Below are 20,822 nucleotides of genomic sequence, written 5' to 3'. Positions count from 1 at the left end.
TTATATGGTCTCATTCATTTGGGGAATAAACAGTTCTACCTATTAAAGATTGCTCTCTGTTGCCTGCCTTTCCTTTGCCCCCGGAAACCACTATTTTACCTTCCGTCTTTATGGATCGGACTATGAATGGCTATTTTTAATGTATGCAATGTGCCTACCACAACGCTAACACTCAGCTACTTGGGGGAGAGGGGAACAGTGCCTGCACAAGAACAGCCCATAACCTCAAGCGTCCAGCCTAAGACAAAAGGCTACTGGAGCAATGGAAGGAGCTAAAGGATCAAACAGAGTGCTAAACACCAAACACAAAGAGAAATGATTAACCACTAGAAGAGGAATCACCTATTAAGTATTTTGTGCCAATCTGTCATAAAATCAAAAGGCAGTGTAGTGCTGACACCCTGTGTCACCTGTTGGCTTTCACCTCTCTACAGCTGCAAAAGTCTTCCAGTTGGTCTTCTGGCCACCAGACTCGTCCTTCCAATCTATCCCCTCAATGGTTGTCACTGTAATTTTCCTCAAATATCAATGTTTCATTCCTGCTGCAAATTCCTCAACAGTAAGAGAGAACTTTAGAGAGAAAACTCAAGGCTCCTCTGGTCTAGAAGTGAACTGAAAAATAGGCACTGTGTCTAGCAGTAACCACGGAAATCTGATGGTGTAAAGTCAGATCAAGCTGAAAGCAGTTGTGAGATAATAGACCGGCAGTATAATGCCTGAGTGGAGCTTGGGACCCTGGGATTTCCTCCTGCAAAGAAGATTTTGAACTTTAACCAACAGATGAGTGTGAAGGTGCCCTAGAGAAGCAAGAGGAATGCATGACCTTCAGGGCCACGGTCTTCAGAAGAATATCACTGGATGGTTTGAATGTGAGTTGCACAAAATTCAGGGACCTGTGAAACTCCCCAGTCATATCTTAAAAGGTACACTGAATTGTAAACATCCTCATGTATGAAGGGAAAGTGGAGCCCTAGAGACTCTGTCTTCAATTAAAAAGTAGTGCAATTGCATTGGAAATCGAGCAGTGATTCCATTAATTAAGGGTTTTAATAACTTAATCATAAAAGAATTTTCCTGGGACACCTGGGTGACTCACCGGTTAAGCGTCTGCTTTCAGCCCAGGGTGTGATCCTGGGGTTCCCGGATTGAGTCCCACATTGAGCTCCCTGCATGGAGCCTGCTTCTCCCTCTGCCTATGTCTCTGCCTTTCTCTCTCTGTGTGTCTCTTATGAATAAATAAATAAAATCTTTTTAAAAAATTTCCTGACTGTAAACTTGGAATAAGATGGAAATAATTTTTTTTTTTTTTTACCATGTTGCACCTAAATTAACCTGTCTATAATTTAAGAAAAGAAAAAAGGCAGGAAAGAAAATGATGCCTTTAGGGCACCTGGTTGAGCATCTGCCTTTGGCTCGAGTCATGGTCCTGGGGTCCTGGGATTGATTCCCGCATCAGAATCCTCACAGAGAGCCTGCTTCTTCCTCTGCCCATGTCTCTGCCTCTCTCTATGTGTCTCTCATGAATAAAGAAATAAAATATTTTTTTAAAAAAAGGAAAATCATGCCTTTAATTTTATTTTTGGAAATAAAATAATTTATTTGATTTTAAAAATATTATAACTTTAAATTATTTTACATTTAAGTGTTGTCTCAAAATAGATGGGCATTAGACATGACACATGTACACCTGTTCATGGTGAGCTAGTATGTCTAAATTATCAAGATTTCTGATTCAGTAAGTGAATATAGATGGACATATAGCAAAAAAAAAAAAAAAAAGATTTTAAATCCAGAGGTTATTTTTAAGAGTTTTTTTTAATAAATATTTTATTGTTTAAATGTTTAATATACACCCAGTTTATTGAAGTACTTAGAAATTCCAAACTATTTGTTCTGTGGATATTCAGAGCATGACAGTCTGACAGATGCTTAAAAGAACAATTGCTTTTCTGTGTTTTCAACTGCAGCAGAGCCAGTTAAATGTTCACCCAACTATTCAAACTTAATTTGTCTCCATGGCAAAAATAACTCAGTTAATTTTTTCCCTCACTTTTCCCCACTGTGTTTTTCCAGCATCCGACAGCTGTACTTACATACGCCCAAATACTAGATAAGATTTCAGCTTACTATAAGGAAAATGGTATCAATACCAGAGCTGTTCAAACATGGAAAGAGATGCCTGGGGAGGTAGTAAGCTCCTTGTTGAACAAAGTGTTAAAATAGGGGTTCCTTTGCAGAGAATTTATACATTTGGAGAGTGGCTACCCCAGGTGAATATTTTGCCTTGAAGATTCTGGGAGTCTACGGTTACTATGATTACTGTGTATGAATTGAAGTCATTTCCTTGGCTTGCCTTTGAGAAAAAAAAATTGTTTTTTTAAAGATTTTTATTTATTTATTCATGAGAGACACAGAGAGAGAAGGAGGCAGAGACACAGGCAGAGGGAGAAGCAGGCTCCATGCAGCGACCCCGATATGGGACTCAATCCCGGGACTCCAGGATCATGCCCTGGGCCGAAGGCAGACACTCAACCACTGAGCCACCAAGGCGTCCCAGAGAAAAAAAAAAAATTAATGAAATACCTGTCATCATAATTGTTATCTAAAGACACAAGGTAGAGAAGAAGCTAGTGTCATAATAATACAAAAGTAGTGGACTATCTACTTACAAAGTTAGTTCCCAAGTGTTGTTCTCCATGTCACAACGGTCCCCATCAATTGGCATCTTTATCTAACAAGAAACAGTGAAGAACTGCTAAAGTTACACTCAGAAAACTGGCAGAAAACAAAATCAATAAGGATAAAAAAAATGATTGGTACTTCCCATGAAAATTATTTGGAAATGGGTCTTTCAGAAAGACCAGTGAAGAGCCATTGAAAAGCCATTGAATAAGCTTAAAAATGTGATCCTCATTGGGACTATGCTATAAAAGTCCACTGTGAAGTGATGGATACCAAGTCACATTATGCAGTTTGGTTGGGAAAATTTTACTCTGCCCCAAAGCAAGGGCTGAGTCATTCCTTCATCATCCTAAGAATAGGGCACACATTTGCAATTACAACTCAATATGCTACACCTAAAATAAACTGTATATTTTTCTCTCAAACTTCAAGATAAAGTTGCAAACAAACTTTGAACTATTGGCTATTTCATTTACTACTTGTTGAGATGGATTGATTTCAGTGGTCTTCTCTCAGGGTTACATTTTTGTTAAGCAGTAAGGACTTCTTGTATTTTCCAAGGGAGCTCCTTAAAGCAATTTGGAAACACACCTATATAATGAGAGGCATTGTATTAATAATTTTTAAGAAATTATTTGAACTTTCCCGCCCTATACAAGTCCACAGTAGAAATAGCAGACATATGTTGTCAACTGAAAAGGAAAAAGTCTATGCCCATTGTGTCAGAAGCTCCTTTAGAAATCTAAAATAATTCCACTAATCAATTGTACCAAAAACAGTTTACACAAGGCAGGAAGCATGCCCTGGGATCTCAGTCACTGAGTGCAATTGCAGGTGACTATGGGTGTATTTTTAGGTGATTCAGCATTCTGAGACTAGGGGTTTACTCCCATGCTAGGTCTATCCCAGCTCTGCCTGTGACCTCTGCTCCATGAATCCTACCTTGGTCTCTTGACCTACCTCCAGTGTTTTGGGATCCAGCACAACAATCTGAGTGCCTATTGGAGTCCATTTCTACTCTCACAATCCTCACAGGTATCACCTGGTTTCTTAAAGTAAATTTAACTCTATCCCCAAGTGAAGTACCAGGAAAGGTTGGCCTGGATACCCAGAACCTCTAGTTAATTTAAACCAATTTTCTCCTTTCCTCCTTATAGAGTAATGCCCTCAAAGAAAGATCGAGAGGTCAGGAAATCTTGATATAGAGGTGGAAGCTCAGGCCTTCTTGTAATTGAGCTAGAAAGACGTTGGAGGCAGTTTCGACAAGACAGAGCCACAAATAGACTAGAGTCCAAAGACCAGCCCAAACAACCTTTCAAGACATTTCTGGCATCTTCTTTGTCCTTTACAGAGCTCAACTTCACACATTGGCCATAAACACTTTGGTCTTTGGGCCAAGGCAGCAAGGTGAAGCTTTTGAAGAACAGGCCTTCAGGTGATCTTCTCAATGGTAGGAAATTTCCACTTCCTTGCTCATCATTGGGGAAAAAGGGCTTAACCTCTGGCTGCCTCTCTTCATTACATAATATGTACATCATGAGGCCCAACCCTAGTTGCCAGTTGCTTATTTGGATGAAGGGAATTTTAAATCTTAGACTTTGAATTCTTTAAAAGCTTATGTCAATGGCTTAGTGTCCTTTTCTTCTATGTTGGTAAACTCATGCCAAATGTGTTAATTTAATGTGAAAACTTATATATGAAGTAATGATACAAAGCCTTCAGCTACCTATCTTGCTCCTACTTAATTATTCTCCTCGCCTTGGGAATAAAAAGACCAGTCCCATGTTTGCCCCAGCTCTAAACAAACCCAGTGCAAGCCTTGAGAGCTCTGTAGGACATACCAAGACAGTGTCTCACACTCTCTGGAGTTCATCATGGAAATGTGATAAAGATTAGAAATATGTAGACCTTTCTCTGTGTCTGTCTTCCAAACGCCCTGTGAGGGCTGGCAAAAAAAAAAAAAAAAAAAAAAAAAAAAGAATGTTCTTATGCTCCAAATATTCACTGGCATGTATTTGTGCAGTAAAATCATGTTTAGGGTTTGCAGTTGGACTTTTTAAATGAACATCTGTTATTCTCTTTCAGTCAAGAGGTTCTGAACCCAGCTGGGTAGGGCAACTTGGCTCCCTCCTCTGTAGAGTCACATATGGAACATGTCATCCATCAGCTGTTTGTTGATTGGCTGACTAGCTGCCACTCATCTCCCACAGCTGTTTTGGCTCTGAGAGGCTCTTGGGTGTGGAGGGAGGGGGTCAGGGTCAGCTTGTTCTGTGCTGCAGCCCATGGGAATTCCAGAAGCAAGGATATTTCATTAAGCTGCTCTGATCAGCCATTACTGAGTGCTAAAGTCACAGCCCTGAGTGTGTGTGAAACCGGGTCTGGTGTGTACCTTTTAGAATGGTGAGTCATAGCAGCTTAGTCTTTAGAGCGATTGTTTTTACCTCCTGGTGTCTCTCTTGTCTATTTCTATGAGATGAGGTAACATGACCCATGCTAAGGCAAATGAGAGATGTGGTTGCAAAGCACAAATTTTTTTGCAACCACAAATTATTTGCAACCGCAAATAATATGGAGCTCACACCTACATTATGAGTTCCATATTATTTGGAGAAAGAAGTTTATTTTCTACGTGTCTCAGTAGAGACAGGTACAAGAATACTTCAAGTTCCCTAGACCACTCTGATTCTGATGTCTTCAAGACCCTGGATTTCAAGAAGACAAAATATAAGACTTCAAAATCTCCCTCTCCAGGGGCTTCAGCAAAATTATTTTGAAAGTCATAACACTCCTTTTGACACACTGTTATAGGATGATTACTCTTCTTGACTCACAGCTCCAGTCATGTTACTGTCTTACTCAAATTCCTTCCATGGCTTGCAGCTGTCAAAAACACAGGTCATACTCCATAGCTTGGCATTCAAGGTCCTTTATGACCTGATCTCAAACTACTTGTCAAAACTCTTAGTTGCCAACTACTGCCATTAACACTTCCTTCAATCCAGCCAAAATGCACCACATACTGTTTCTTTGTTTCCCCTTGTCTCTCACTCCTGTGCTTTTGCCTATTCGGTTTCCTGATTTCAAGTCCAAGTGCTCCCTGTCAAGGCCAGTTCAATATACCTGCTCCATAAAGTCTTCTTGAGCTTCTCAATCAAGCCTGTCTCTGCTGCCTCCAAATTTCCCCCCTTCCTCTCTCAAAACACTTTTTAGTACTTTCTGCCTGGAATTGTAGCTCGCAGTACCCAGTTGTCCTACCTTCCCCCAGCAGGGGCAAGGAGAACCGTGTCCAGCTCCTCTTTTACTTGCCCTAGGGCCTTGCAGACAGTGGGTGTGTGATCCATTTTTTGTTACAAATATAGCAATGGGCATCTATAGAGAGCTTTAGAATTTCCAAAGTGGATTCACATGCAGCAATTCAGTTAATTCTCATAAGTGAACCTACAAAGAATCGGTGTTCTCTTTATTACAAATGAGAAGGGAAATGGAACTAATTTTTAGTCAGAATTAACTTTTACTTATTTATCAAACTATGATTTGCATCATTCTTAATGTCTGCCTCTTCCACCATATTGTAAGCTCCATGAGAGCAGGAACCATGTCTGTTTATTCACTGATAAATTTCCAGTGCCTTGCACATGGCCAGACATAGTGTAAATATCCACTAAACATTGCCGAATGAAAGAAGGAGTGAACACCATGAGATAAGCAGTGGGCTGAATGTTCTACATACACTATTCAATTCTCACAGCAGGTATCATCTCCATTTCACAGGCAAGGAAATCTAGTCTCTGGGGCACACAGTGCTTGTGTGCATAGCTGAAATGGAAACCCAGTTCTTGGGATTATACACATCATGTCTTTTCCTTCATATCATCAGCTTTCTATGAAGTGCCTTTAAGTTGTCTTTCTTTTGTTATTTTTTTTTTACTTTTAATTGCCTTGTAATTCTATAAGAAGAAAGACATCTTCAAGAGTTACCTTAAGTCTTAAATATTTATTTCTCTTAATAATAGACATCATAATCACAAAATAGTAGATAAGCTATTAGTCACAGTTACAGAGTCTGATGGTATCATTGTGTGAGGGTAGATGGGGTAGATGGGTAGACTATTAGAAGGGAGGAAATGATTTTCTAAAGATTTCTCTACCTCTATTGTAGTTCTCTGCTTTCTTTGAAATGAAAGAATTGTTATGATTTAAGAAAAAAATAAGTTCCAATCACCATTTACTTTATCCTAAATGACCCAGATGAATATTCATAGTTGCATTTTGATTGCTCTTTGAAGAAAGAATACTAACACATATATTGAGTGATCTCCTTAGCTGGGACTTATTGAGGTGAATAACCTGATGAGGTGGACATTATTATTACCACTATTTTACAAAGGAAGTTAATTGCTTTTATTTTTAAGAATGGTTTATTTTTATATCTATTGAATTTCAAAAGAAAAATATACGACTGAATTGTCCAAATCTTCTCCTTTTTATTTATGTGAAATTTGGGGAAAGGTTTTCTCCCCATTTAACAACACTCTTCATACCTTAAGTCAAAAGGTATGACTTTGTAAAAAATTACTTTGTAATTTTCTGAGTCCTCTTTCCTAGTGTTTTCACATGGTTGGTGGTCAAGTAATTGGGCTTGAAATGCTGTGTTTGGTTAAATGAGAGTTAAATAATGTTTGCAAAAATGAGAGTTGCATTGTACTCAATTATTATTAATAATAATATTATTTTAAATGTTTTTCTTTTTATAACAAGATCAATATATTTCTTTGACTTCTGTTTCTCAACATACATTTGGGAAGCCAAGTCTGAAACTACTTCGTTTGAAAGGTATCATTAAAAAAATAAAAAAATAAAAAAAATGAAAGGTAGCATGTTTCAACATGATTTTTCTTTTTTTTCAACATGATTTCTAAGATAGAGTCCAGTTTGTTAATATTTTATAAATCTCTGTTTTTATAATCTTTATATTTTATAATCTTTCTTTACTACTCATCATCCAATTTGCATCTTTAACATTTACTGTGTCTTTAGTGACAACGTGTTTTTCTTTGTTTCTGTGCAGACTTCAATTACCAAACTACTGGTATGCAGTTAGTCATTCACAAAGTGTATTGAATCAAAACAAAAGACCTTAAGGCCAAAGTTTTGTGCTCTAATACCATTCCCATGAGCCCTGCTTGTTACCCACAGCATGTTCCTATCATTGTGATATGAATTTAAAGAAACCTTTTAAAAACATAGCAGATTAGCAACATCTAAAAATCCCTGGATGGAACCATTACTCTCAAAGTGATCCAAAACTGACATCACACAGAATCGTTTGTAAAAATTTCTGTCCTCATGGCTACTCTTGTGGTGCAAAATATTTATGTGAACCCAAGCTTTTCAAAAGAAAACAACTGTTAGAAAGATATCTTATGTCTTCTCGCTACAGTCTTCATGGCCTCACTTCAAATTTGTTGCCAGGTACTTTTATAGCCAGGGGCCCCTTGAGAGAGACATCTGCTAAGGGAGTTAAGAACACTGAAATGCAAACTATAAAAATAAATAAAAAAATAAAGGCACTCCTTTTAAATAGAATTTTCTAAATAATTGCATTAATTAATTAATTAATTTAAATTTCACTTAGTTAACATACAGTGCAATATTGGTTTCTGGAATAGAATTCAGTGATTCGTCACTTGTATACAATACCCAGTGTTCATCACAGCAAGTGCCCTCTTTAATACCCACCACCCACCTAGCTCATTCCCCACCCACCTCCCTCCATCAACCCTCTGTTTTCTGTCATTAAGAGCCTCTGGTGATAGGGGCGCCTGGCTGGCAGAGTTGGTTAAACTTCTGAGTTTTGGTTTTGGCTCAGGTCATGATCTCATGGGTCTTGAGGGCTATGCACTCATAGCATCTGTCTTTCTCTGAATGATGTACTTCATTTAGCATAATACTCTCTAGCTCTATCCACATTTTTACAAATGGCAAGACTTCATTTTTGATGGCTGAGTAATATTCCATTATATGTATATGTATATATATATATATATATATATGAAATTTAAATAAAAATGGAAGTTCCTCTTCTGAAGATAGCAAAGTAAGTAGTTTTTTTCTTTGATAGGCCCCTGTATCCACATATATACTCTAGGGCTTCAGGTCAGTTCTGTAGAGTTCCCAGATCCAAAAATGATGAGAAGTCATCAAGACCAACAATGTAAGAGAAGGGATTCTTGCAAATGCCTTGAAATCTCATTCCATTTCCCCTGCGACCTGTAATGAGCACAGTTCCCTTTCTTTACCAGAGTCCTTAATCCTGACGCCTCGGGATTTACAACTACCACACACTTGATATTAACTGTCATTTCTTTGTCCTCAGGTTTAACATCAGTTCATTTCAGATGTCTGGTTCTGGCCTTGGTAGAGCACCAGCCTACTTTCAGTCCTTACTGCCCATCTGTAAATTCTTCTAGTCCCTTTCTCTCACTGGAATTTCCCACCATAAGAGCTATTTAATGCCTCTTCCTGCTCCAAGCAGGTATAACCCTGCTGGTTGACACAAGGGAAGTTTACCCTTCAGCTCTCGGCAAGACATACCCAGTGTGTAACACATATGTAATGTATAATAAATAGAGATGATAGTTTTGAAGGAATTCGTTGCCTAACCAATGTGATATGGCAGCTTATACTCCATATGACCTCCACCATTTTCTCTCATTCTCTATGTGCCTCCAGCTCTCTCCTTTGCTGTGCTCTTATTCTTCTGACATGGGAATATGACTCAGAATAAGTTAAAGAGAATAGATAAAACTAAACCACAAGAACAATACCACAGGCACATACCGATACCTTCAACTGAGAAGAAATAGGCCAGAAATCCACAAGGACCAGTTGAGAGGTATAAACAAATTTTACATAAACATGTAAATTTTTTTTAATATATTTTCAATTTTTTTTAAGATTTATTTATTTATTCATGATAGATGTAGAGAGAGAAAGAGAGAGGCACAGGCACAGGAGGAGAGAGAAGCAGGCTCCATGCTGGGAGCCTGACGTGGGACTTGATCCTGGGACTCCAGGATCACGCCCTGGGCCAAAGGCAGGCGCCAAACTGCTGAGCCACCCAGGGATCCCCCATAAACATGTAAGTTAATTTAACTCTGCTAATTATTTCAATAGCTAAAATGTGGGTTTTAGAAAACATCTTGCAAAGACCATGCACAGATCACTGTATGTTTCTTTGATCATTCGGCTACATCAAAGTTGTGTACAAACAAGTGAGGAAAACACTTGAGTACAGTCTAGGTCTGGAATTTCCTGAATCTCTGTGCTCTTTCCATCTATCACTGGCACACAAAAAAATCTTTTTGTGGGACTTGAAACATTCATGCATATGTGGCCTCCATTATTAGGAATTCTTCTAGAAGTTTTGAGATTTAGGTCCAGGATTGTAAGAAAAAACTAAAAATACTAAGAAGATAAGTTAGGAAGTTAGCAATTATAAAGAAGTGGATTTAATAAGTATCAAATGAAAAATGGCAGATATCCTAAATAGTTCACAAAATCCTTACAGAAAAACTTGAAATACCAAGAAGATGATTTTTCAAAAATTTGGAATTGGACAAAAAAAAATATTTTTAAATGAGACCAAAACACCCATATAAAAAGATACTGGTTGATTATCAAATAGCTGGGATCTTGCAATACCTTACTATCTAGATATTTGGAAATATTGAGTTACACTTGTCATGTAGGCCCTATAATTCCATTCCTTTTTTTTTAAAAAAAATAATACCACTTTGAATAACACCACTTAGAATTCCCAGAATTCTGAGTACATGTTGTGAATATGAATATATTTGAGATGATCCAGTTTTTGTAGCTATTAATAAAAAGGTGGACAGTGGGATCAATAAACAAAGTGGTTGGGAGAATCATTGACCTTCAGATTGGAGAGAAAAGATGGGAGTCACATTGAGAGACCACTGCCAGGATCCCTGGGTGGCTCAGCGGTTTAGTGCCTGCCCTTGGCCAGGGACATGATCCTGGAGTCCGGGGATTGAGTCCCGCGTCAGGCTCCCTGCATGGAGCATGCTTCTCCCTCTGCCTGTGTCTCTGCCTCTCTCTCTGTCTCTGTGTCTCAAATAAATAAATAAATAAATAAATAAATAAATAAATAAATAAATAAAATCTTAAAAAAAGAGAGAGAGAGAGAGAGAGAGACCACTGCCATATGGAAACCTAGACTTCTGGAGTTTGGCATCTGGGCCAATAACTTAAAATTCTTTGGGAAGTGGAATATAAGGAATTATATACACTATAGTATAAAAGGGTTCCATTTACATAGTTGAGATGGAATTTGTCATTTTTATAAAACATGAAATAAAGAATCTATTCCTTTGGCAAACACTGATACTTGTCTTTTGATATTCATCCCCCCTCCTTTTTTTTAGTAATAAGAAATATATATTTTAGTTTAGAATATAGTAAAAATATGCATGCTCGATCTCCCTTTAAGCTAGGACTTACCACATGATTAATTTGGGGCCATATGACATAAGAGGAAGCATTGTGTGACACTTCAGGAGTTCTCCTTAATTAAAAAGCCCTCCTTTGCCTTTCTTCCAACCTGCTGACTTGACAGTTGGAGCTCCAGCAGGCAGTTGAACCATAAGAACTAAGACCACGTCTTAAGCATGTTGAAGCAGAACCTTGGGGAAAGACTGGTTCCTGATGACCATGAGGTTGTTATCATTCCTGGACTTACAATCTCTGAAATTATTTCACTTGAGAAAATGACACTTCTATCTTTCTAAAGGCATTTTTTGTGTGTGGGGGGGAGGAAGGGAGAAAAGTGGTCCATTTTATTCTCAGATGAACCTAATCCTAACTGATATGTTTTATTCTCCCATTCCTAGTACTCTGCTGGAATGTGTGCTGGATTTGGGGGACAGCTGGAGGTAAGCGGGGCAGAGTGGGGCAGTCATCAGGACAGCCCATAGTCAGAAGGTTTGGCATTCATTTGAGTCACAATCTGTAGGCATAATTTTCCATAGAGAAGGGGACAAGAAGCAGTTTACCTAGAAACTGAAGCAGTTCCTGGATTACCTGCTGGGTTAGCCCCTGTTACCTATTAAAAGATATAGTCAAATGTATCAGTATAATTTTTCCTTTCTTTTCTTAATTCCAAGTGTGTGTGTGTGTGTGTGTGTAATTTTTAGTATGTTACAATTCTATTTTTCTATTCTATTCTATTTTCATGAAGATTAAATAAACTGTCCATTTTAATATTTTTCATTTAAGTGATTTACCCACAGGAAATCCCAAAATCTAGGTCCTTGGGTCTGTGTTCAGTTTTAACTGAATGCTGGCCAGTTCTTTATTTCTGAAGGCAAATTCCCCCAGAAACTTAGAGTCTCAGAAAGAAAAGTACTCACAAGGTTGTGGCTCAAACTTCCTGCTTTGGAAAAAAACAGTATGACCAATATGATCATACTTCTCATGTGGCTTAATATTTGTTGGGGAAAAATTATTTCATGTAGACACAAAATTATATTCCAATTGAGAGATGGAGTTCGTTTTGCTTCATTGAAAGGTATTTAATAATGGAAGGATAGTAGGGTGAAAGAACATTTCTGTTCACTCTTCTTTGCTTCTAGAATTTGAGTAAATAGTCAAATCACTAAAAATTAGGTCAAAAACTTTAATGAAATTAACTGGCAAATTAACATTTGCCCTGATATCAGTTATTCTTGGAAGTGAACTGCAGGGTGTTGCACTTTTATATATTTTAAGCACATGAGTTGAAACAAAACTAATCTTTTTGGAAGGCTTTAAAAATAGTCCAGAAAGCAGTATTTTCTAATTTTGTAGGTGTACAGAGAAAGAATACCTGATAACATGGAATCATTTTCAGCAAAAAAATTGCTTATCAATGGAAGCATCATTTTCATATTTCAGAGTTCGAGTTTCTTTTGACAAGCAATTATTATCCCGCTCATTGTTAAAATACTTTCTTTACCTTGGAAGTAGATGTTGAGTTTACTTTTACAAAATATCTATAATATAACATACTGTCAGAACTGCTTAAATTAAATAAATTTATTATTAAAAATTTTTAAAAAAAGAACTGCTTAAATCATCATTTTAATATAATTACATGGTTGACAAGTTTCTACTGAGTTAAAAACAAGACATCAGTTTCCAAAAGGAATTGCTTATGCTTATCCTCACATCACCACACTGGGACTTAACTGCAGTTTCAGCTCTCCCAGAATAAAATCTAAACCATTGGATCAGCAATCACTTGATTAGCAGTAGTTGGGTCATCTGGCCCATAGGCCCTTGCCATCCCCTAAGGGAAAGTAACTGCAATCACCAGCCAGCTTTTTGCCCAGTACAACTTCCTAGTTCCCATTCTCTTCTCCCTGTAAAAGTCTTTCATTTGGTGCTGCTCCTCAGAGCTTCTTTCTATCTGTAGATTGGATGCTGCTCGATAAATCAAGTTTTTCTCAAAATAAAGTAAAAAAATTTAAAATTTAAATATTCCCAGTTTATCTTTTAACAACTAAAAAGAAGAAAAGTGTCAGTTTTGACACGTTTTATTATTTTCTTGTTTTTATACTCTTAGTATTATCGTTAAATGTGGAGTATTGTGGAAATTTGGGGGGTTTGGTTTTTTGCAGAAATCCTTTTTATGCCACTTTATCCATTTTGTGAGGTTTGTCTAGGTAAAACCAAAAACTATGTATCTTTATACATATATTAAGAATTACAAATAGAAGTTCTAATATTTTCTTCCCACACTTCAGTGGACTGTCTTGCACAGCCTGTGGCATATCCATCCATTTTGGATACTATTAGGGAACTCAAAATCAACCCCACCTTACAGATTCCATCCATTTAACAACTAATGGCAACATCATAATATGGGTGCCCTAACCCTTTCCTAAGTGTCATTATACAACACATATGATCCAGTTTCAATCCAGAGATCTGACGAAGAAGCCCATCCTTCTACTTACCAGTAATGGGAGCCAATCCAAGTCTCTGGACTCTATTTTGTTCCAGTACAAAGAGTACGTTGGGCTGGGGGGCACCTAGGTGAGTCTGTAGTTAAGTGTTCAACTCTTGATTTTGGCTCAGGTCATGATCTCAGGGTCTTGAGATCAAGTCCATGTTGGGCTCTGTATTGGGCATGAGCCTACTTAAGATGATTCTCTCTCTCCCTCTCCCTTTGCCCCTCCCCCTGGCTGGCATTCTTTCTCTTCCAAAAAAATAAAAGAGTATCTTGGACTGGGAGGTATATTCCAGACTAACACCATCCCACTTTGCTGCACTACCTCTGTGTGGTGAGGCACGGAGAGCTAAGGAAAAGCTGGCTGTGAGACCTAAGCCCAGCACTCTGTTGTAGGGCTAATTCTCAATTCCAGGATTTTTACATCAGTTTTTCTCCTTTGTACAGACAACCCCACTCTAACTGCATGTCAGACCTGAAGCACAGAGTTAGGTTAGGCTGAGCAGTCTGCAGTATCCAGAACCCCGGGGTCTGGGCTTCAACAGAGTCTTATTCCATTGTTTTATTCCATCTTTTTACCCCTTCTAATGGTAGCCATCCACAGTGATTCTAAAATACATCCTTCATCCCAACTTCCTTCTAAATAAGGTTGGCCTTGGAGAGATAATAGTGCTTTTCTAACTCCTTCTTTGCTGAAGCAGAGAAAACAAAACAAATTTCATCTTCATCTGTGTCTGCACTACAATATGGAATAAATACTGTGTTCAAGGAACTGTGTGCTAAGACATTGACAGTCAACATTTCCTTTTAATACTCACACGAGGCTGATGATTATCTCTGTTTCATAGATGGAGAAATTGAGGCTTAAAGAGGTTACAAAAGCAGCACAATTCAGAAAATGGGGAATCTATAATGGAAACTCAGGCAATACTAACTTCTATATCCATAATATCAACATTATACTTTATTACAATTCCATAACTATACTCAGGGACAACTATAGCTGTCTACCAGAATTATGCTCATGTGTACGATGAAATATTTTTCCTTGAGTAGGTCACAGTGTGTTTGGAGAGACAGAAAGTGTGTTACAGGGATCCCTGGGTGGCTCAGGGGTTTGGCGCCTGCCTTTGGCCCAGGGCGCGATCCTGGAGTCCCGGGATCAAGTCCCACGTCGGGCTCCCTGCATGGAGCCTGCTTCTCTCTCTCTCTCTCTCTATGTCTATCATGAATAAATAAATAAAATCTTTTTTTTTTTAAAAAAAGAAAGTGTGTTACAATAGAAATTGGCAAAAGTTGCTGGAAGAACATAGAGAAGAGAGCCCTAAACTACTTAGAAGGGACCAGAGAAAGATTCATCCAAGAGGAAACTCTTGGGAATTAATTCTTGAGTTAAGTTCCCAGAAGTTAATCCTTGGGAAATGAGTAGTAGATGGTAGCAGAGAGAAAAGGCTGGTGGGCATGCCTAGCAGAGAAACCATTTATACAAAGGTGAGAAGGCTTGAGAGCATCTTGCATATTGGAGGACAGCAAACAGCTTTCCATCATCAAAGGACAAGAAATGGAACTTTAAATACTGAATTGAGGAGCAATAGACAAGATGACAGAAAAAGACAGAGGGAAAAACATGGAGCACTTTGCATGATATGCCAAGGGCTTTGAACATTTTCTGAATGTGACAAGAAGCCATTGAAGGAGTGAGTATCACAGTGATCATGTTTGCATCTTAGATAACTGTAGAAATCGATTAGAGGTTGGTATGAGGCTTAGAGCCCCAGGTGGGAAGATTGTATAATTTTTGATGCCATTTTATTCTAAAACTCAGGAAACGTCGAAGGTATGGCCTGAGACTCTAGGATAGCCACACAGACCAATGTAGTCTTTTTCCCATTTTCAATTTGAGAGCTTATACCAAAAGTCATTTTCTTAAGGCCACTCTCTCACTCACTGACTCATTTCTTCATTCAGCAGACATTAATTTGGCAGGAGTTTCCAAGAACTGAGTTCAGAACTAGAGCAAACTTTTCCCATCAAGTTCACCCCAGGACAAAACCACATCCTTTAAGCTAAATCAGACTAGACAGGCTCTTTCACCTGAGCCTGAGAGAATATGAGACTGCCTTCATGCATCTCTCTCACCACCTTTCCTCTGCACTTACCTTGGTGCATCCATCTCTCTACCAGAATCTCAGCAGGAATACCAGACACAGGAACACTGACCCAGGTAGAGTGTCTTCCTTTTAGATAACCATATGTGGTGACAAGGTGCTGGGCAACACTCATGCCAAAGTCCTGCAGAACTTTCCGCAGAGGGACCTGTACACTATTGTGAGAGAAAAACCAAATGGCAATTGCATTGGCTAATGCACATCAGCATCTTTTCCTTATTGGACAAATTTGAAGATAAAAATTCCTATGTGGTTTGAAGAGATGACATTTCAAAAAAAAAAACCCACATGGTATCAACAAAGAGAACTGTCATCATCTCAGATCTCCAACTCACAAAGGATGAAAATTCTGCCTTCATCAGTATCAGAATGGGAACCAACACACCCAAAATAGAGTTTCTCTATTTTTTTTGCCACATTTTTTCCAAATTCATCTTTGTTACTATTTCCACAGTCCCGGTAACAAAAATTATTTGAGGACCTATGTGAGCAAAATACTGTACAGGAAATAGGAGATACAAAAAGTCATATAACAGCATTACTGTTCCTTAAAGACTTTGGTATAATTGAGGCAGATAAAAGGTACACAAAGAAAAATTAATTATACAATAAAATAAGACATGCTATGGATTAAGTACATGGTACATATGATGGTTTCCTAGGAAAGAGGAAGTTTATCTGAGATTAAAAGGAACAGGAAGGGTTAGGATTATCACAGAGAGGATATGATCATGTGGACTCTAGGACTGAAGAATAACCATAGCTAATATTCACATAACATTGCCAGGCGTTGTTCTAGGCACTTTATACATGTAACTGATTTTATTCCTTACAGTATTCTTATGACATAAGGACTAACTATCCCCTATGTTAAAGATGAAGCAATATGCACAGAGAAAATAGGTGACTTGGCTAAAGCCACACATCCAAGAAGTGGCAAAACCACAACATGATCTCAGGCAGTCAGCCCTCAGAATGCGGTTGTAACCACTTACACACCCTAGCATGTATAAAGAGCAGTCAGGCTTCATCTAGGGGTAGCAAGTGAGAACAGAGGTGGGCAAGTATATCCATGTGTCAGGCAGTGAAATCTCATGAGAGCGGGGGCATATACAGAAGTGCCCCAGAAACCCTGGAATGTTCAATGTGGGATCAGACCTAAAGCCATTCACTTCTGTATTTGATTTAATTTGATTTATTTTTTAGAGGGGGAGAGAAGAGGGGTAGAGGAAGAGGGAAAAGGAGAGGGAGAGGGATTGGGAGAAGGAGAGGGGGAAGGAGAAGGAGAGGGAGAGGAAGAGGAGAGGGAAAGGGATAGGGAGAGGGAGAAGGAGAGGGGGAAGGAGAAGGAGAGGGAGAGGAAGAGGAGAGGGAGAGGGAGAGGGGGAGGGAGAGGGAGAGGGAGAGAGAATCCCAAGCAGACTCTCCACTGAGGGCAGAGCCTGGGCGGGGGGGGGGGGGGGGGGGGGGGGGGGGGGGGCTCTATCTCATAACCCTGAGATCATGACCTGAGCTGAAATCAAGAGTCGGCCACTCAACTGACTGAGCCACCCAGGCTTCCCTCACTTCTGGATTTTAAAAAGCAGTTTATTTTATATTTGCAGACATATCTAATTTCAAAAGTCAAAACTGAAATGGTTAAAATCTCAAATCATCTCAGACTGCAGTAGTATTGGGGTTGAACGGAAAACTAGGCGAAGTAGCATACTATGTGATTACAGAAATGAATATTAACGTGGTCTTCAGTTGGAAAAATGTACAAATCTAGAATTTTCCTAAAATTTGTATAAACCCAGATTTTAGTTACAAAACATTGATGAGCGTTCTTTACGTTGTTTGGCCTCTTAGTTTATCCCTCACCCTGGCACCATGTTTCTTGCCCCTTCTTCCCTCTGCCCCAGGTCAGGAACAGCGGGTGTTTATAGGATCCTAAACAGAGTCATTTCATGCTCATTAGGTTCTGCTGAGGTGGGAAGGCTGGAGCAGGTCACTTCCTCCCCATTGTGGTCACAGAACTTGTTTCTAGTAAAAAGGAGAGGAGAAAAGAGGGAATGGGAAGTTGGTTTTGTTTCAGGTTGAGGGAAAACACGAATCTGAGTGAACCTCCGTTAAAGTGACAATATTCTGCAACGAATCCACGAGACTTTTTTCCTCCCCAAAGCTTGTTAGCAAAGCAATGATCTCACTTGAAGGGGCAGAGAAGAGTTAGATGAGGACTCTAGCAGACAAGCTTCCTGAGAAGAAAAAAAAAAAAATTACTCAACATCTGCGATCCCTAAGTCTCCCTCCCACCCCTAAGAGAAGTTTCCAGGAGGGGGGGCGGGCGGGCAGGGAAGGCCAGTGACTACTGTCTCCACTCTAACTCTAGCTCTCATTCAAAAGGCATCAAGCAAAATCTTTATATGTTCTGAGATTTTTTTTCCCCTCTATTTTTGTTTCCCTTCCCCACCCTGAAAAGTGTTGAAAAGTGTTCAATCACATGACATTCACTGGCACCCATCTGCCAGCTTCCATAGGTCTGAATGCACTTTGGTGTGCCTGACTCTCAGACTTCAGCCTCGCTTCTTCCAGATAATGTGCGGAGGGGCTCATGCCAAAAGGAGAAAACGTCTCTCTTTCTCTTATAGTTTGGCCCAGGCTTCGCTACATCGCCCCCATGCTGCCAAGGAGCCCAGAAGACCTTGACCAAGGGCAGGATGAGTCAGGAGCTACAAGCAATCTTCCAAGACCATTTCCTGTGGCCTCCCCTCCCTGGCCTAGGACCAAAGCAGGACCGTGGAGACTGCCCCTCTTCCATCCTCTATTGCCTCTGAATCGGTGATACTGATTTAAGGCACTCACACTGAAGCCTCCATTTATACTTGTTTAGAGTTCTTTGGAAATAAGAAAAAACATACAATTGTTTCTATTTCTCTGAAAATAAGGGCAATACTAGATACCTATTGCTTAAAATAAATATTGTTGATGAATGAAGGAAAGTAATCATTGCTGGCATGCCAAATAGAAATGGAAACTGTGATTCTGCAGAGAAGTGAGGGATCGACAGGGTCTGACCTTACCCTTGACCCTGACCCTGACCCTAGAGGTTGGAGGAGAAGGAAGAGGATGGACAGGGGGTGGAGGAGCTGGGCACGTGGCATAATTTGCCACTTGGAACCTCTGGGGAGCCTCGTGATGGTGTATCTCAGCCAGGCAGGGCTAGACACAGTCACAAGGAGCGTGGGCCCTCTGCCTCCCGGAGCCCCAGGGCCAGACAAGACAGTTCAGCCTGGACAGTTCATGCCAAGAGGTCATGGCAAAAAGTTTTCAGTAGCCAGGATGGTGGTAAGCTGGTCTTGGATGCTCCAGAACATCTAGAACAAATCCTAAACAAGACAGCACTGATCCATATCTAGCTTAAAACTTTAGGTGCTCTCATGATTTTCTAGAAAAATGTATCATATATCTTAATTATCTTTGTTATTTTTCAGGCTTTTCTCAACGCTCTTTGTTAATTTTTTATTCGAATCTCTTCTCCTTTAGCCACATTGTAACTGAATTTTCATTTTGAGATAATTGTCTTTTTCCTCCCATTTCTTTCCTAAATTCAATCAATACCCATTTCATTTCTTCTGAACTGGCTTTTTTTTTTTCTTCTTCTTCTTCTTTTGGTCCATCTTTGCTTTGAATTGTTAAAATTTTGATTCACCCCAAATACTAGTAAGCAAGCTTGAATGTGGGGATGGTGGGGCAGAGGGGGCAAAGCTCATGGGTATCTCTGGAAGCAGGGCCATGCAGAGAAAGCAGCATTTGCAAAGGCACCCAGGCAGGTACAAACAAAGCTTATTTAAAAAAAAAAAAAAATCAAGGAAGCCAGCATGGCTGGAGCAGAGAGGCAACAGGATTGTTCTTACCATGTATCAAACTGTTTTGAGGGCTTTTAAAATATTAGTTTCTTTGTTCTCATAACAACTCTGTGAGCAAGATAAGATTACTAGCTTCATTTTACAGAGGAGGAAGTGAGACACGTACCAGTTATTTACCCAAAGACACGCAGAGAATAATGTCAGGACTTGAATCTGTGTAATCTGTGGGGACAGGAGGAGAAGGAGAAAAGAGGAAGAGGAGGGAGCTAAGGAAATCAGGTGTCCTCCACCCCCCTCTCCCCTCCCCCAGAGCAGGGCCCTGCAGAGCATTTCTGGGGCTTGGGTTTTTGCTCTGAGCCAGATGGGACATCACGGGCAGATTGGATCAATGGAGTGACATGATGTGATTTATGCTGTAAAAGGATCCCTCTGGCTGCTGGGTTTAAAACAGACTGTAAACAGGGAGACCTGCTAGGAAGCTGTTAAAGTGATCCAGTGAGGTTGCCAGATGAGCTGATATTCAAGAGTTCTGATTTTTTTATGGAAAATAATCCCCAGCTCCCTCTTCACACATTGACAACTAGGTCAGGCCTGTGTAAGACACTGTGATTGCTGAGCACATCCACAGATCCTCTGTCCTGCACACACATCTCTGCTCTTATAGGAGAGGACACTGAGCCTGTGTCTCTCTCCTCCTCTCCCAGGCCCTAACTGTTCCTCTTCATTTGAAAATGGATGTGCCCTGAATGAATCAGCTTAGTCATCACTGGAGTGAGGGGGCGACACAGCAAAGAAGAGGCGTAGCATGACTGTCTCATTGGGGATTTCACTTCCTTTCACAGAGTTTATTCTGCTCCCACACCTCACTCTGCACACACTGTTGGAGAGAGGCCCCATCTGCTTTCTCTTCCTCCCTCTCCACCCCCTTACTCTCCCACGTACCCTCACAGAGAGGGGGTGACAGGGCAATCCAGATCGTTGGGGGGGCTGAGATCATCCTCCGTCTGTTCTTCCCACCCTCGGAGACCTGAGATCCTGAGTTATAAATGGCCCCCCTGCCAATGCTGCCTTCATGTTGCAAACTGTTTTGTAAGCCAAAGTGGGACAGCCATA

The 20,822-nt window shown here is 39.7% G+C and overlaps 1 long non-coding RNA gene across 1 annotated transcript; it reads left to right on the top strand.

Annotated features, from left to right (window-relative positions):
* Positions 1-11,204: 11,204 nt before the first annotated feature.
* LOC144305379 (uncharacterized) lies at positions 11,205-18,827 on the top strand. The gene is made up of 3 exons (XR_013372405.1): positions 11,205-11,423; positions 11,598-11,639; positions 18,492-18,827. It is a non-coding gene; the product is annotated as an uncharacterized LOC144305379 (long non-coding RNA).
* The last annotated feature ends 1,995 nt before the right edge of the window (positions 18,828-20,822 follow it).

The sequence above is a fragment of the Canis aureus genome, chromosome 35 (assembly GCF_053574225.1).
Source record: "Canis aureus isolate CA01 chromosome 35, VMU_Caureus_v.1.0, whole genome shotgun sequence".
Taxonomy (NCBI): domain Eukaryota; kingdom Metazoa; phylum Chordata; class Mammalia; order Carnivora; family Canidae; genus Canis; species Canis aureus.
Note: the sequence above shows the minus strand (reverse complement) of the source record. Positions and strands in the feature narration are given on the sequence as shown.